This window comes from Macaca nemestrina, chromosome 11, assembly GCF_043159975.1.
Source record: "Macaca nemestrina isolate mMacNem1 chromosome 11, mMacNem.hap1, whole genome shotgun sequence".
In the NCBI taxonomy this organism is placed as follows: domain Eukaryota; kingdom Metazoa; phylum Chordata; class Mammalia; order Primates; family Cercopithecidae; genus Macaca; species Macaca nemestrina.
Window position 1 is genome coordinate 46,172,063 of NC_092135.1, and position 18,080 is coordinate 46,190,142.

The following is an 18,080-nucleotide window of genomic DNA, read 5'->3' on the forward strand; positions in this document are numbered from 1 at the left end:
GCCATACCATAGGAAAATTCTGCTTTGAAATCTGCTGCTGATACAGTTTCCACTGGACAATCTTTAACATGCAGCTGGGTTCTGCTGCCTTTGGACACTCATTGAAGTTTGCTCTTTCAGTGTGACCGCAGCTTCCATGAGTAATCTCTGATGGTCTTCTATACCTCTGCCTCACTCTCACAAAATTCAAAGTCCTGGGTGGGAGCATTAGTTTGGTTAACAAAGGTAACATGACTGATGATCAATAACCAAATAACTAGGAAAGGGATTATCCCAGACTTTTTGAGATTTCCCAAAATAAAAAATGTGTTCAGACACTGGGCAGCCATCAACAGACTGTCATTTACATATATGTGTGCATGTACACACACGCATACGCAAACACACATACTTGATGATTACTTCCCAGTGCCCGAGATTTCTCATTAAATTGGTAACAGCATGGTGTTCACATACTTTTCTTTTTAAATTTATGTTTTGCTACCTAAAACATAATGTTTCATGGTCTACAGGAGGAAAAACACAAGGAAAAGAAAAGAAAAACTTTTAAAATTCCAGTACCTGATGAAAACAACAGCAACATTTTTGTGTATATTTTTCCAGGCTTTGTTCAATTCATAGAAATGAACTCTTTAGCCAAAGTAGGATGATACTACATATTATATTAGGACCATCTTTTTAAAATTCACAATGTATTCTAAACATGTTTCTATGGCAATTTTAGAAGTACATACTATTCTGTTCTATGGATGTATCATAATTTGATGAAAAATCACAGATTATTGAACAGTTAGGTTATTTAGTTTTTTGTCATAAGCAATGCTTTAATAAAAAATATTTTTCATCCCTTTGCACATTATTGAATTACTTCAGAAAAATAAATTGCTAGAAATGCACTTGCTTCATCAAAAGATAGCACATTTTAAAGGCTTTTAGTTGTTACCTTCAACTTACTCTTTCAAAACATTATATTAATATATGCATACCTACGTACATTTTGCAATATGGATATTATAAGTTTTTGTATTGCTAATTTGATGGATGAAAAGTAGGATTTCATTTCTTTTATTTGTTCAAAAAGTATTTTTGAGACTCTGCTATATGCTTAACACAGACTTCATTTCTGGAAATAGACAAGCTGCTTACTTTTGTGGAGTTTACATTCTAGGGAGTATGTGAGGTGGCAGGCTGGGGAGAAAGAACAAGTTCAGGAAAGAGAAAAAATAAATGCTTAAATAAATTTGAAAAGAAAGGGAGGATTAAGAGGATAATCCAAATGGTGACTTAGGTTAGTGTGGAGAGGGAGAGAAGTGTTTCAAGAAAAGAGGGAAAGCTTCTCTTTTGATTTTAATATCTAAATCAGGCAAAGATAATACAAGAAAGAAAAATTATAGGACAGTCTCACATGGAAACTTCAATGCAGAAACACTAAATAAAATATTGATAAATCAAAGTGAGTTGTTTGTGTTGGTATCTCCTGACCACGTGGGCTTTATTTGAGGAATTCAAAAATGGTTCAATGTTTTTCTTTTTTAAAATCTATCAGTGTAATCTATAACATTGAACAGATTAAAGGAGAAAAACCATATGGTCATCCCAATAGATACATTAAAAGCATTCAATAAAATTGAACAATAATTATAAGAAAAACTCTTAGCACATTAGGAATAGGAGGACAATTTCTTAATATGATAAAAAGGTATTTACAAAAAATAAGGAAAAAAACATTTTAAGAATAGCAAGCATGCCACTTTAAAGTGTGAAAGAAAAGGTTACCTGTTTTGTCATGCAAACTTTTCCACATTATACTAGAAGTTCTACCCAATGCAGTAAGAAAAAGAGAAATAAGAGAAATAGAAGATTGACTAGCAAGACAGAACTGTTATTTGCACATGTTACTATTGCCTATGTAGAATTAATAGAAAATGTCTGCAAATATACTAGACTAAAAATTACTTTGTAAAATAGTAACTCCCCTATCAATAATCAATTAATAAAAAGAAAAAGCTTACCAGTAATAATAACAAAACCTATAGAATAACAAGGATTAACATAACAGGCACTTATAAACAATTTATCTGAAGAAAACTATAAAACTTTTCTGAGAGACATTTAAACAAATAGACTGGTAAGACTAACACAATAAAATTCAAATTTCTTCCACATTAGTCTGTAAATATAATCCTAGGTTTTCAGATGTTTTGTTTTGTTGATTAAAAGAAAAACAGAAGAACAGATACTTATTCAGTGATTACTGTATGTCACACTCTACGGAGGCTGTTGGGATACAGCAAAGAATGAAACAAGCTTTATCAGGAATCACTGAAGATCTTCTAACATTTAATCTGAATGCCATAAAGAACAAAAAACATGCAGGAGGTATGAGGCTAATGTTGATTTGGGAGGTGAAGGGTGTGAGTAGAAGGAGGAGTTATGCAGGCTTTGACATCTATCCATTTAAAAATGTATTATAAGGGGTATTGAGACCACAGTAGACAGATAAAAAAAGAATTAAAAAGATAGAAATAGATCTGGGTATAGAGAAAGTTACAGTTTGTTTTAAGTGGCATTTCAAATTAAAATAGAGAAAGGATGAATTGTTCAATAGAGTTGTGAAATTTGGGATAAAATGAGTACACTAATCTCACAATTTAGCATCAGCCTAAATAAAGATCAGATGGATTAAAGATGTTTACATTTTTCTGATTTTACTTTTCCTTATGAAATATTTTGAACATATTAAAAAGTACAGAAAATAATGACATTGGTAACTTTTAATCAAATGACATCGCATTGGTTCTGTTTTCTCTCCCACTTTTTTAAAGAAATAATATATTACTGACAAAGCTAAAGCCAATCTCCATTCCTTCCCCTTGCCTCCCTCTCCAGAGGTAACCATTATCCTGAAATCAGTGTGTTCATAGTGTTCATATGAATGGATATTTTTATGTTTTTACTAAATATACATTATTGTTCAATAATATATAGCGTTCTTTAACTTTTTAAAATGTTGTTTGCTTTTATGCGTAAGTCTTTAATCCACCTGGTTTTGTTTTATGTATGACTTGGGGTAGGTATCTAATTTGATTTTTTCCATATGAATTACCTATCCTGCAGAAGAACCAATCCTACGCCCACTGATTCTAATAATACATATTCTGTTTTATTTATTCCAGGTCTGTCCAGGTCTATATATTCTGGGATGCTATTGTGAACTATTTTTTTTTTTCTTTCTCTCTCTCTCTTTTTTTTTTTTTTTTTTTTTTTGAGACAGGTTCCCACTTTTTCACCCAGACTGGAGCGCAGTGGTGTGATCTCGTCTCACTTTGACCTCTGCCTTCCAGGCTCAATGAGTTCCCCATCTTGGTCTCCAGAGTAGCTGGGACCACAGGCATGCCCCACCAAGCCCAGCTAGTTTTTGTAAAGCTGTAGTTTCACCATATTGCCCCGGCTGATCACGAACTCTGAGGCTCAAGGGATCTGCCTGCCTTGGCCTTCCAAAGTGTTGGAATCAGCTGGGATGAGTGCACCCTTCCTTCTTTTTTCTTTTGTACAGCCTTGTCTCCCTAAACGGCCCCCAGGCTGGTCTTGAATTCCTAATCTCAGGCGATCCCCCCACCTAGGCCTCCCAAAGTGCTGGGATTATAGGCTTGAACCACAGCATCCCCCTCTCTTTTCTTTCTGTTATACTTTATGTTATCTTTCTATTTATACGAGGCTCTCCTTGTTTTCATTTTTATTGTATATATATTTTTTAGAAGCCCATCTTTCTGAACTGTTTTATTAATTTAGTTGGTAGGCTGAGGGTTTTTTTCATGTCGATTATTTTATCATTAGTAGTTAATTGTAATTCTAAATCTTTGCCATTATTTATATATAATATCATATTTTTATCTGGTTGTGTTGGCTAATTCTTACAAAATAATGTTAAATAAATGTACCATGTACAGTTTCTAATTTGCTAGGAGTATTTTAAATAAAAATGGATATTGAACATTATCAAATAACTTGAGGCATTTATAGTGATAGTCATTTGGTTTTTGTTTTTTAGCCTATTATTATAATGATATATTTTATTAAATTTCCCAACATAGACATTTCATATTCTCCATTTAAACTCTACTTCATTATGTATTTGGTTTGCTTATTTTTAAAATCTAATATCCATAGAGGTGGGTGGGGATTTCTATTTTTATTTACTTATTTTTATTTATCCTTCATGCCTGGTACAATGCTTGGCATAGAATAGACACTCAGTAAATGTTTACTGAATGAATAAGTGAGATTGGTTTTCAGGTTTTATTTTGTCTTGTCATTGTCATGTTTTGTAGTAAACTACACTAGTTTGATAAATAAAATTAAAGACTTTCTTTCTCTAAGATCATTGAAAGTATTGAAATATCACTAGAATCATTTGTTGTATTCATCTTTAAAAGGGAGCAGCTTTTGTTGCAGTTGTTCAAGTCTGCCTTTCTGTTTTTTGTTTCATTTATTTGTATTTATCTTTATTCATCTCTTATTTTTTTCCGTTTCTTTAGGTTCATATTTTCCTTCTTTTCAGTTTTCTTGAATTCAATGCTTGGTTTATATTTTTCAATTTTTTTAATAAACAGGTTTAAAGCTCCAAGTTTTCTTCTCAGATCAATCCAAAAAAGTCTGTAATTTATTATAGATTTCTTCTTTAATAGAGGTATTAAAGGATACATAGGAGATAAAATTTTAAGTCCTTGTATTTCTAGAAAATTTTTATTTTACTTTTGTATTTGAGAACTGCTTTCCCTAGATATGTGAGTTTAAAATCATTTTTCTCACAACTTTTAAGACATTGTTTCACTTCCTCCAGTGATGTTGATCATATAATTGATGTGTGACCTGTTTCTATCTAGAAGCCTTTAAGATCTCCTTATCTAGTGGTCCAAAATTTTATAGAGATATATCTAGTTGTGAGTTTTTTGAGGTTTTTTTTGTTGTTGTTTTGTTTTGTTTTGTTTTTGTTTTTGTTTTCTTAGTGTAGTATACTTGGCATACAAGGATTTTCAGTCTGAAGTCTTATACCCTTTTTTGTCTCTAAAAAATTATCTTCAATTATATCTATGATTATTTTCTCCTCTATATTTCCCTACATATTCTCATTCTGGGATTCCTTTTAGCTGAACGTCAACCCTTTAGAATCAATCTTCTATAACTGTTAACTTTCTCATATTTTACCCACCTAGTGCTTATATTCCACTTATTGAAGATTTTTCTCAACTTAGATTTCCAAATCACTTATTGAATTTAGCAAGCATATATTCAATTTCCAAGACCTCTTTCATATTTGATGCTTATTCTTTAAGATATCCTCCTCTTGTTCATGGATACAGTGTATTAGAAGTTTTTCAAAGTTATTTTTGTATTTTATAAATATTCTCCCTTTTCTCAGTGGTTGATATCCCGCCCCCCATTTGTTGTCTTTCTTTTTCTCTTCATTGTGGCAGATGTGACTCATGTGTCTGATGCCTGTTTACTTTTTAAATAAAGTAATAGGAAAGCTCGGATCTCCCTGTGTATGAACAGACTAGTGTATTGGTTGGCTTGTCTTGGATAAGGTATGCATAATGTTAGCCTTATATTTTGCAACCACTAAATATGAAAGCTGATGTCTCTGATAGAGAGCATTGCCTCTCATTCTAGCCATCCTTGTTCTCAGCAAAATTGTGTTCAATATTTTGGAGAAGAGACCTCCATTACTTCCTTTCTATTTCTTTTTTCTTTCTTTTTTTTTTTTTCAGAGTTTAACTCTGTCACCCAGACTGGAGTGCAGTGTCACCATCTCGGCTCACTGCAACCTCAGCCTTCAGGGTTCAAGCGATTCTCCTGCCTTAGCCTCTGGAATAACCGGGATTACAGGCATGCACCACCATACCTGGCTAATTTTTGTGCTTTTGGTAGAGACGGGGTTTCACCATGTTGGCCAGACTGGTCTTGAATCCTGACCTCAAGCAATCCTCCTGCCTTGACCTTTCAAAGTGCTGGCATTGCAGGTGTCAGCCACCATGCTCGGCTGTCTTCTGACTTTCAATTATTTTTTTGTTTTCAGCCTCATAGGTCTCTACTAAAGTTCATTGTATTTTGTGTTTCCAATTTCCCTGCCTTTCTTGGATTCCTACAGCAGGTTGGCCCCTTCCTCACCTTTTGTCCCTTCCTCTACTGCTCTTCTTTATCCCTCACCACTCCTTCTGATTTCCTTCTTTCTGAAATTTTTTAATTCCCTTTTCCACAAACAGATAGCCCTTTATTCCTTTTCCTTATTGTTTGCTATCCCTTTAAAAATGTATTTATTTACCAGTATTTTAAGGAGATCTCAAGAGAGAAAAGATAGGAATATGAGCTCAGCCTCATATCTCATATCTCACTCTCATAACAAAGACCCATCTTAAGAGCTTTTGCTGCCTTTATTTTTATTGTTAAAATATGGAGTCTGTAATTGATGTTTCAGTTTCATCTTTAGAGAATGATTTTTAGGCTCTAGGTAATTTTATTTACGTTCTTTATCTTTAGTCAGTTGTTTCTAGTTTTATTACCCTATGATTAGTGGCTGGCCTATAAAATTTTTAATTTTTGGAGTTCAGTGATGTTTTCTTTGTAGTACGGAATATAATCAATTTGGTAAACATTCTGTGGACATTTGAAGAGAATTACATTCTCTGTTATATACAAGGTTAGGTACATCTGTTATGTTGGTTAATTCTTTAATTTACTTGTGGATATTTGATTTGTAAATGACTTTTTGAAAGAAGTTATTTTCCCAAAACAATTATTTCCATCTCTTCATGTTCTCCTTGAATTTCAAATAGCTTTTATTTTGTATTTCAGCACTATGTTATTTCTAGTATAAAAGTTCATAAAGTACATATCCTCATTGTGGATCTATACTTTTTAATCACTTTAAAATAATTCGTTTTGCCTATATAATACATTTTGCTCTAATTTCCATCAGTATGCTATTGATGTTTCCACTCTGCCTTTTATTATTTCTACTTTTTTAATTGACAAAGAAAAATTGTATATATTTATGGTTTTGAAATATGTATACATTGTGAAATGGCTAAATCAAGCTAGTTAGCATATGCATTACCTCCATTTTTACCATTTTGTGTGATGAGAACACTTAATATCTAATTAGCAATCGTCATTGTGTCATAATACACAATATATTTGTATTAACCACAATTGCCATATTATGCAATAGGTCCCTTGGACTTATTTTTCCTGTCCAGCTGAAATTCTGTACCCATTGACCAGCATCTCCCCCATGCCCTCCTCCCCTCCAGTCTGTGGTAACCACATTCTATTCTCTGCTACTATGAGTTTGACTTTTTTAGATTCCACATGTAAATAAAATCATGCAGTATTTGTCTTTCTGTGCCTAGCTTATTTCACTTAACATAATCCCTCCAAGTTCATCCATGTTTTCACAAGTAACAGGATTTCCTTCATTTTAAGGCTAAGTGGTATTGTCTTATGTGTTCATACACCATGTTTTCTTTACCTGTTCAACTGTTGATGGACACTGAGGTTGATTCCATATCTTGACTATTAGTTGTATAGTGCTACAGTGATCACTGGAATGCAGATATATCTTTGAAAGACTTATTTCATTTCCTCTGGATAATACCCACTAGTGGGATCATGTACTAGTTGTTTTTAAGTTTTTTGAGGAACTTCCGTACTGTTTTCCATAATTACTGTATTAATTCACATTTCTACTTAGTGTACAAGTGTTCTCATTTCTCTACATCCTTGCCACTACTTATCTTTTTTTTTTTTTTTTTTTGTAATAGCTATTCTGACAAGTGTGTAGTGATATTTCATTGTGGCTTTAATTTGCTTTTCTTTGATGATTAGTGATGTTGAGCATTTTTCCATATACTTATTCACCATTTGTATGTCTTCTTTTGAGAAATGTCTATTCAGGTCCTTTGCGCACTTTTTAATCAAGTTATTTGTTTGCCTCTTGTTGAGTTTTTTGTGTTCTGTATATATTTTAGATATTAACTCCTTATCAATTGTATGGTTCACATATATTTTCTTCCATTCTATAGATTGTCTCTTCACTCTATTGATTGTTTCTTTTGTTGTACAGAAGTGCTTTTTAGTTTGATATAATTCCATTTATCTATTTTTACTTTTTGTTGTCTGTGCTTTTTGTTTGCATTTGCCTGATATATCTTTATATATCTTTGTATTTTCCTTTAGTTTTAACCTTTGCCTAGAAATTGCTAAGGTGCAAGTATCATAAGCAACGTAAAATTCCATTTTGTTTCCTAGACAAGGCTGAAAGTAATATATTCCTAGACAAAGAACTGAATGATCTCACTGTTATTGTGAGAAAAAAAAACATATTCTCATTTTATGCTATTTTTTACACTTCTTTTTAGAAAACATTTCTCTTTCTTTCTTTATTGTCTCATCTCCTACTGAAATCACCTTTGCAAAAATTATGACAATGAGAGAAATCTGACAGAGCTGACTCCATCATGCTTCCAACCTCACAAAATGCCTTTGCTCATTCCTGGGCATCAGTCAAACTGTGCACTAACTCTGGGAGGAATTTAGTTTACAGTTTAACTTTAAAACAAAGATGATTAACAGTCCCTCCCTGAAGCTAACCCCCACTTTGCTTGGGGATTGAAACTGCATTTGTAAAATTAGCAAATTGGCCACACAGTTAAAACTATGGTTCAAGAGTCATGTAGCTGGAGGTCACAAGATTTGTAACTCCCCACTTGTTTCTGTATATAACATCATTATGGTAAAACTTAAGACTGGTGTTTGAGGTATTTTTCAGACCTTGCATTCTGATGGCTGAGGTGGCACCATCCTGACCAGTAACCCCTACCAAGAAACTGACTCAGCAGGTTGTGACGCCCCCACCCTCAGGAATAGAAACAGCACAAGAATACAGCTTCGACCCCGTGTGATTTCATCCCCAACCCAACCCATCAGCATTCCACATTCTCTAGCCTCGTACCCACCAAACTCCTTGAAAAACCCTAGCCACCAAATTCTCCCAGGAGACAGGCTTGACAATTATCTCCTGTCCTGCCACTGGCCTGCCTTATGATATTTAAACTCTGTCTTTGCTTCAACACGTCTGCTGTTCTCATTATATTGGTATTTTTGGGCAGCAGGGAAGAACCTAGTTGGGCAATAACAATACATGTACTGGAAAGTGAGAATGCTTGGATTTTCCTGTGTCCCTTATTGATATGGGAAGTCCACTTTCATCGTTTGTACTTTTCAATGCCAGATAATACTTCTTTGCTATTTTATTTTTCTCTTCCTTTATTCTGCTATATCCATCAAGTTTTTCTTAATCTTTTTCTATTCTGGTTCTCATTTGGAAGTTTTATATCATATTCTTATTCTACTAGTGCTTCATTTCTCTTTCAGTGTCAAGAGCAAAATTGTCTAATACTTTCCCATGTGTACAATGAGACATTTAACATGATTTTGCTTTCTCCTATTCTTATCCTCACCCCCGACACCACCACACAGACACACCACTGTTTTAAAAAAATTATACTCTAAGTTCTGGGGTACATGTGCAGAACATGCAGTTTTGTAACATAGGTATATGCTTGCCATGGTGGTTTACTGCACCCATCAACCCGTCACCTACATTAGGTATTTCTCCTAATGCTATCCCTCCCCAGCTCCCTGCCCCCTGACAGGCCCCGGTCACACATCACTTTTGTTGAAGTAATCTCAACTTTTAACTTTGGATTAATGTTGCTTATTGTTTTACACTATGTAAATTTTGTTATTTGAACTTAGGCATAACCCGAAATTTTACTGATTTTGTTGCTAATACTCCTTCATAGTTAAAACATTTTGCATTTCTTAAAGTCCTAATTTTTTAAGAAGGATGGTAAAATTTCTGGGTCCTTGCATGACTATGAAATACTTAGTGTCTTTGGAAATGAACGATAAAGCTAGGCTGGGTTTAGAATTCTTTTATAAAAACATTTTACAGTTAAAAATTAATTGAGTGTTTTCCTTTTTGTTTTTCTTTTTTCTTTTTTTTTTTTTTTTTTTTTGATGGAGTTTCTCTCTTGTTGCTGAGGCTGGAGTACAATGGCATGATCTTGGCTCACTGCAACCTTCACCTTCTGGGTTCAAGCAATTCTCCTGCCTCAGCCTCCCAAGTAGCTGAGATTACAGGTGCGCACCACCACACCTGGCTAATTTTTGTATTTTTAGTAGAGATGGGGTTTCATGATGTTAGCCAGACTGGTCTCGAACTCCTCAGGTGTTGACCTCAGGTGATCCACCAGACTTGGCCTCCCACAGTGTTGGGATTACAGGTGTGAGCCACTGCACCTGGCCTGTTTTCTTACATGTAGTTGTGTGAGAGAAATCTGATGTTAATCTGATTATTTTTTTGTTTTAGATTATGTGTTTTCTTATGCAACCCATATGATTTTGTTTTCCTTTATTCTTTAAATTCGTTAAATTTATAAGCATCACTAGGTTATTCTAGTTGTCTTTTTTGACTGCATTTGAATAAGCCCTTTGAGTATGAAAATTTATAAATTTCTTTATTTCAGGAAAATTCCCAGTATTAGTTCTTTGATTATTGCTTCCCCTCCATCCATTATCTTCTCATCTTCTCACATTTTTATTACTGGACTCCTGGATTTGTCTCTCTATTAATCAGGGTTCTCCAGAGAAACAAAATTAGTGAGATGTATGTAGAGAGAGGGATTTATTTTAAGGAATTGTCTCACAGGAGTGTGGGGTGGGCAAGTCTAACCTACAGAGCAGGCCAGCAGGCTGGAAATTTCTGCAGGAGGGGATGTTCAAGTCTTGTATCCCAAAGCAGTCTAGGGAGAATTTCTTCACAGAAGACCTCACTCTTTTCTCTGAAGACCTTCAAGTGATTGGATGAGGCTCATCCACTTTACGAGAGTAATATGCTTTACTTAAAGTCTACTGATTTAACCTTTAATCACATCTAAAAATTACCTTCACAGCAACATCTAGACTGGTGTTTGAGCAAGGAACTGTGTACCATAGCCTAGCTGAATTGACGTATAAAGTTAACCATCACAGCCTGGAAATCACTTTTTTTGGCCCTTTTTTCTTTATTATCTTAGTATGAGTTCTAGGAGAATTTGTCAAAACAGTCTTATAAAATCACCTGTTTGCTGCTTACAGCATTTATTGCTTGCTATAAATTTGTTAATTTTTATTTAAAAGTAATATTTTCTGATTTTATATTTTTCAGAGTTCAAAGTTTTCTCATATTTTATTGAAAAAATATTTTAATTTGAAATGTTTCTTGGATATTTATATTTTTGTTTTGACTGTTTTTTAAACCTTGGCCAAGCATGGTGACTCATGCCTGTATTCCCAGCACTTTGGGAGTCCAAGACAGGGGGATCACCTGATGCCAGGAGTTTGAGACTAGCCTAGACACCAAAGCAAGACTCTGTCTCTACCAAAAAACAAAAAAACAAAAAGTTAGCCAAATGTGATGGTGCATGCCTGTAGTCCTAGCCACTTGGGAGGCTGAGGCAAGAGAATAGCCTGAGCCTGGGAGTTGGAGGCTGCAGTAAGCTATGATCATGCCACTGCACTCCAGCCTAAGTGACAGAGTGAGACCCTATCTAAAATAAATAAATAAAAATAGAATTTTATTTAGAAAAATGTCAAAGCTGTGCAATATTTTTATGCATACTGTAATTAATATTATTCCACTTTTCACTTAATCAATTACCATTTGTCATAATTGGTTTATCTCTCACCATACGCATACATCACTTATTTTGCTAAACTATTTAAGAGTAAATTGCCGACCTTATAAACTTTTACTTAAATACTTAAGCATGTATCTCTGAACAAGGCCATTCATTTACATTATTTAAAATAGTTGTGAAATTCAGAAAATTTAACATTGATACAATATTAATAATAGTCTATGTTTAAATTTTTCCAGTTATTTCAGTAATGTCTTTTTATAACAATTTTTTCTCCAATCTGGGTTCCAGTTGAGAGTTATACATTGCCTTTAGTTATCATGTAAGAGATTTTTTGAAGTAATTTGCTCTTTCTTGACATAAATCTGTTTCACAAATATTTTATATGACTCCTTAGAATGTGCCTCTTCTTTTTATATCTATGATGACTTTTCTTTATTACCTTTAAAGAGTAGTTCTGCATGTTTAGTATCAAGATTTCAGAATTTGGGGTAAAAATTCTATTGGTTCTTATTTTTAAAAATTAAATGCAAAGGAGAAGAGAAAGTTTGTATTTTCTCTCATTTTGGTATACTCAGTTGTGGTACTTTTGGCTCTGTGGCTTCGGAGAGCAATTGTGTCTCCCTTTCTTCAACATCACTCTTAAGGGGCAATTTTCAGTTGTCCACAGTATTTATAAAGTGTTATGTTAAGTCCAGTTGAGAATACAAAGTGTGTGATCTGGTTCAATGAATAATAATTATTAAGGTAAGGCAAGTAAAGAGCATTTATGAGACATGGTAAGAATTTATGGAAAGTTCAAAGCCTTGAGTCTAAAAATATGAATAATATTTGGGTGATAGGGGAAACATTCCTGATAAGAGTTTAGGATAAATATAGATCATTAAAATTTGGTCTTAGTGTAACACTAGGAAGCATATTGTAGAATTCACTCCTTTATTTAAATTTTACCAGAGAAAACACAAAGTTAAATATGTAGCTAATATATATTATGCATATAATACAAACAAATATAAATATATGTATAAATTTTTCAGTTCATCTAAGCTGTCAAATATTTCCTAAAGTTGTTTTTAATATTCTGTAACTTATTTTTTAGAGACAGGGTCTCACTCTGTTGCCCAAGCTAGTCTATTGAACTCTTGGCCTCTAGCAATGTAGTTTTTCGTCTCTACTTTACCTGTAATTACTTTAGCAATGTAGTTTTTTGTGTCTACTTTATCAGTATTATGTACTGTTTTTCATTCATAATGCCTTATATTTGTGCCTGTTTCATTTTCTTCATCAGTCCTGCTAGAGATTGGTCTATATTATCATTATTGTCCTCTTTCTTCTTTCTTACATTTACTCTTATTTCTTTTCTCACTTATTTGATTGGGACATAATTGATTAGCTTTTGATCTTTGTTTTTCTAATTTAATAAATGCATTGAGGAAATGCTTTTTATTGTTTTAACTAATTGAACAGTTTTAATATCAGGTTAATTAAGACATAATTTGCATAAAGTCAAATCACCTTCTTAGTGTATAGTTCTGAGTTTTGGCATGTGTACACATTCATTTAACCACCACCATAGTCAAGACACAGAACCTCCGTCACCCACGAACATTTTCTTGGGTCCCTTTGTAGTAAATCCCTCTCCCAGCTTCAGCCCTTGGCAATCAATGGTTTGTTTTCTGCCCCTGTAGTTTTACTTTTTCCAGAATGTCATCTAAACATAATTACACCATATGTAGCCTTTGATTCTATCTTCTTTCACTTAATATAATGTATTTGAGGTTCATCCGTATTGTTATTATGATATTGTGATCAGAGGGCTGGTTTATATGATTCTGATTCTTTGGCACTTATTTGGGCTTATTTTGAGGTTTAGTGTGTTATCTGTTTTCATGAATGGTCTGTGTGTGTGTTTGAAAGGGATTCTCTCTTTTTTAGTACAGGGTTGTATATATAGCTGATAGAGATGCTTGTTGATTGTGTTGTTCAAATCTATTTTTACTAACTTTTATCCTTATAATCCATCAGGTTTTGATAGGGTTGTGTATGTGTATGTGAAAATCTCTCACTGTGTCTGTGGAGTTTTCCATTTCTTTGGGTAATTTGTATGTTTTTAAGTATATTAAGGCCACCATTTTAAAATCTTCATACATTTTTTAATGCCACTTTTTTCTCATTTAATGTTTATTTGCCCTAAATTCTATTTTTTAAATTTATTTGTTTTAGTCAGGGTTCTCCAGAGACAGAACCAGTAGGATATATCTAGAGGTATGTGAAAGGGATTTATTAGGGGAATTGGCTCACTTGATTATGGAGGCAGACAAGTCCCATGATAGACTGCAAGCTAGAGAACCAGGAAAGCCGATAGACTCGCTCAGTCCAAGTATGAAGGCCTCAGAACCAAAGAAGCTGATAGTGTAATTCTCAGTCTAAGACTGAAGGCCTGAGAGCCCAATAGGCCACTGGTATCAGTCCTGGAGTTCAAAGGTTGGAGAACCTGGAGTTCTGAAGTCCAAAGTCAGGAGAAGAGTATCATGACTCCAGGAGAGAAGTGGTGAAAAATTGCCCTTCCTGCACTTTTTTGTTCCATACGGTTCCCCAAGTGATTGGATGGTGCCTACCCACATTGAGGGTGGATATTTTCCACCCACTCCACCAACTCACATGCCAGTCTCCGCTGGGAACACGATCACAGACACACTGGGGCAGCCTAGTCATCCTAATCAAAAGTGAAGCCATCAAGTTGTCGTAGCTCACACCTGTAATCCCAACATTGGAAGGCAAGGTGGGAGGATCACTTGAGGCCAGAAGTTCAAAACCAACCTGGGCAACATAGTGAGATCCCATTTCTAAAAAATGGGAAAAGTTATCTGGGTGTGGTGGCACGAGCCTACAGTCCTAGCTACTAGGGAGGTCGAGTTGGGAGGATCGTTTAAGCACAGCAGTTCGAGGGTGCAGTGAGCTATGGTTGTACAACTGCACTACAGCCTGGGCAACAAGCAAGACCCTGTCTGTAACAAATAAAAATAAAGCAAAATAAAGCAAAGCCATCTGAATTTCTCTTTCAGCAGAAAAAGGTCAGGCACAGTGCCTACTGAAACGTTGAGAGTAATTAATCGTTTACCAGCTGTCTGAGTATCCCTTCATCCAGTCAAGATGACACCCACAATCCACTATCACAGTATTGCTTTGCTACTTTTCTTTTGGCTAGTATTTACTTGGAATATCATTTCCTTTCTTCTTTATTTTCATTTAGCTCTAGATGTATCTCATGTGAGCATCATAAAGCTGGATTTATTTTTCTAATTCCATTCTGATAGTATTTTTCCTTTAAGAAGTTAATTTAATTTATTATAGTTACACATTTGGACTCTTTCTTGTTTAAGAAGTGAGATGTCTGTGTGTTGGACAGGTGGAGTGCAGTGGCTATTCACAGGTGCAGTCATAGTGTACTGCAGCCTCAAACTTCATAGGCTCAAGTAATCCTCCTGCCTCAACCTCCCCAGTAACGGGGACTAGAGGCACATACCACCACACTTGGCTTTGGGCTCATTTTAACCATTGTATTGTGGTTTTGTTTAGTTAATTTTTCTTCACTTTTTTCCTTCTTTCATGACATCTATTGAACTGATATTTCTCTTGGTTGCTTCTGCTTTTTTCTTTTTTCTCATTTCCTGGTTTGGAAACTACAGATTTGTATTTCTATTCTTTTAAAAACTAACTGGAAAAAAAAAAAGAAACAAAAAAATTAACCACCAATTTTAATATACATGTGGACTATATTATATTTCTCAGAGTCTAAAATCATTTACTGTATCCTTTAGTTAAACAATCCTTGCACATTTTATCTGCTGTCTTTCTTTACGGTTTTCTAGAACTTAATTCACCTTTGTATTTTGTGGACTTTATTTTAAAAGGGACAGTAGTTTGATTTCCATCCTCACAGTTACTTCTTATGTCCCTTGCCTTCCCTCAATGTTCAGTTTTCTTTTTCTCTGCTTTTTGTTTCATTTTTCTTGAGGTGGGTATCTCACTCTGTCACCCAGGCTAAAGTGCAGTGGCACGATCACAGCTCACTGCAGCCTTGATCACCCATCCTTCCACCTCAGCCTCCCGAGTAGCTGGGACCTCAGGTGCGCACTTCCCGCCCAGCTTATTTCTGTATTTTTGGTAGAGAGGGGTTTTGCCATGTTGCCCAGGCTGGCCTCAAACTCCTGCACTCAAGTAATCCACTCATCTCAGCCTCCCAAAGTGCTGGGTTTACAAGCATGAGCCACCACGCCTGGCCTAAAATTGTTTTCTTGCTGTGAAAAGTAGTTATTTCGGCAAGCACATGTAGCAGGTAAACTACTTTTTGTAGTTCTGAAAATATCTTTATTTTGGCCTCTCTAATTAATGGTAATTTAGCTAATTTTAAGTGTTTAGGTTACAGTTATTTTTACCTCAGCAATTTGAAGATCAGACTCTAATATCTTTCAGTATCTTTTGAGAGAAAAGAAATCTCCCATTTAACTGTTGTTACCTTACAGATCATCTTTTTCTCTCTGATAGCATTAAGACTTCTTATTAACCTTGATTTTGTACTTGCTCTGTGGTGGATTGAGGTGTGGATATATTTTTATGGATTTTATATTCTCTGGATTTGATGATAATGATGCTTTTAATCTAAGGTATTCTACTGACCTTTAGTACTAGGGATATCTTAGACATTATCTGTGCAAACATTCTTATCTGCCATGGCTTCTATATTCTATTTCTAAAATTTGTTCTGTGTTAAGGCTTGTATCCTCCATGACTTTTAACGCTGTTTCAGTTTTCATCTCTCTGTATCTTTGTATCACATTCTCAGTGAATTGCTCTATCCTGTTTTCCAGTTTACTAGGTGCCTTTTCTACTATATCCTTTTCTAATATATCCTCTCTACTAGGATTTTTCTTTTTCAAATAATTAATTTCAATTTCCAAGAATTTTTGTCATTTTTTTCTGTACATCAATTCTTATATTTTCTTTTGATTTTGTTTTCAAAATTTCTTTTTCTTTTTTAAGATATTTCTTCCTTGACTTCTGTATGAATCGTCAACTCTTATTTTTATGTTTTATTTTGATTGCTCTGTAAATATATTTCCTCTTGCATTTTTAAAAAAAATTCATGCTCTTTCAATTGTGTTTGTTGACTTTCTTAGCTTTAGTTTTCCTCAAGTGCTTTGGAAATCATTTTGCAGGTTCATCCTGACAGTGACTTTTTTTTCTCTCTATCTCTATCTCCTTCTGTTTATCCCAATCACTGAGTCAGTGGGTGGGACTGGCTTAAGTTTTAGGAGCTAGGATTTGTCTGCCTCCTCTGTCTTCCTGGTTTTATATAATGGTTTATCTCCAAAAGCTTTTTTCAGCTTCTTTTCACAGTTTGGGGAATCACATCTTAGTGCCATTTTTATGCACTGAGACTTGCTCAAGTCTTTTGCCAGGTGGTTCTTTTTAATCTCCACTAACATGCAATATTAACCCTTGGTGCATCTAACTGCTACTAGACCTGGAGCTTAACTATTCTATAATGTCAGCCTTGCATACTACTTTGTGTTCGGTTACACAGTGACCCTTACTTTTAGTACGGCAGTATCTTGATTTTTTCTTTGCTATATCTCTTATACTTTATTCTTTTATACTTTGTCAATAATATATCTTATGCTTTATCTGTAATTGCTGAGTACTGTTTTAAATAGAGACGTCTCTAAAGTGTCTATTGCCAGTACCATCTTGACCAGAAATCCTGTCAAAACAGTTTGCACATACATATTTGGAAATTAGGATATGACCTAATTTCTTTGGCATATATGTGATTCATTCTATTTATTTGTTTAATGCATAGATATGCTACAGCAAAACAAGAATAAGAATACGAATTCATGTTCTCGGGGCATGACTTCCAGACTCAAATTGGGTGGATTCAAATTCTGTTATTGATACTTGCTTCCTGCATGACTCATCTTTTCAATACCTTTGTTTCCTCATCTGTATTTATGACATATCTACTTCATAGACATCTTGAAAGGATTAAATAAAATCTCAAAAACTCATGTTGTTCAAGGTTAAAAAATATGTATATATATAATGTGTGTGTATATATATGTATAATTAGCATAGCAGTGTGAACCCTCAATGAATGTTAGCCATTATTTGTACAGTGGAGTTGTGTGATATACATGTTTAATGTATAAATTCATTTATAGCCATTCTCTTTTGTAAAATACATGTAGCATAATATATTTTAGACATATATATTACTATATATGATATATTAAATTGTACTTTAAAATGAAATATTATCAAGGTTGTTAAACT

At 34.2% G+C, this 18,080-nt stretch overlaps 1 protein-coding gene across 18 annotated transcripts in view; it reads left to right on the top strand.

The window, feature by feature from the left end:
• LOC105492700 (methyl-CpG binding domain protein 5) overlaps positions 1 to 18,080 on the top strand; it is a 512,463-nt gene that overhangs the window by 260,051 nt on the left and 234,332 nt on the right. The gene's annotated exons all lie outside the window — the stretch shown is intronic.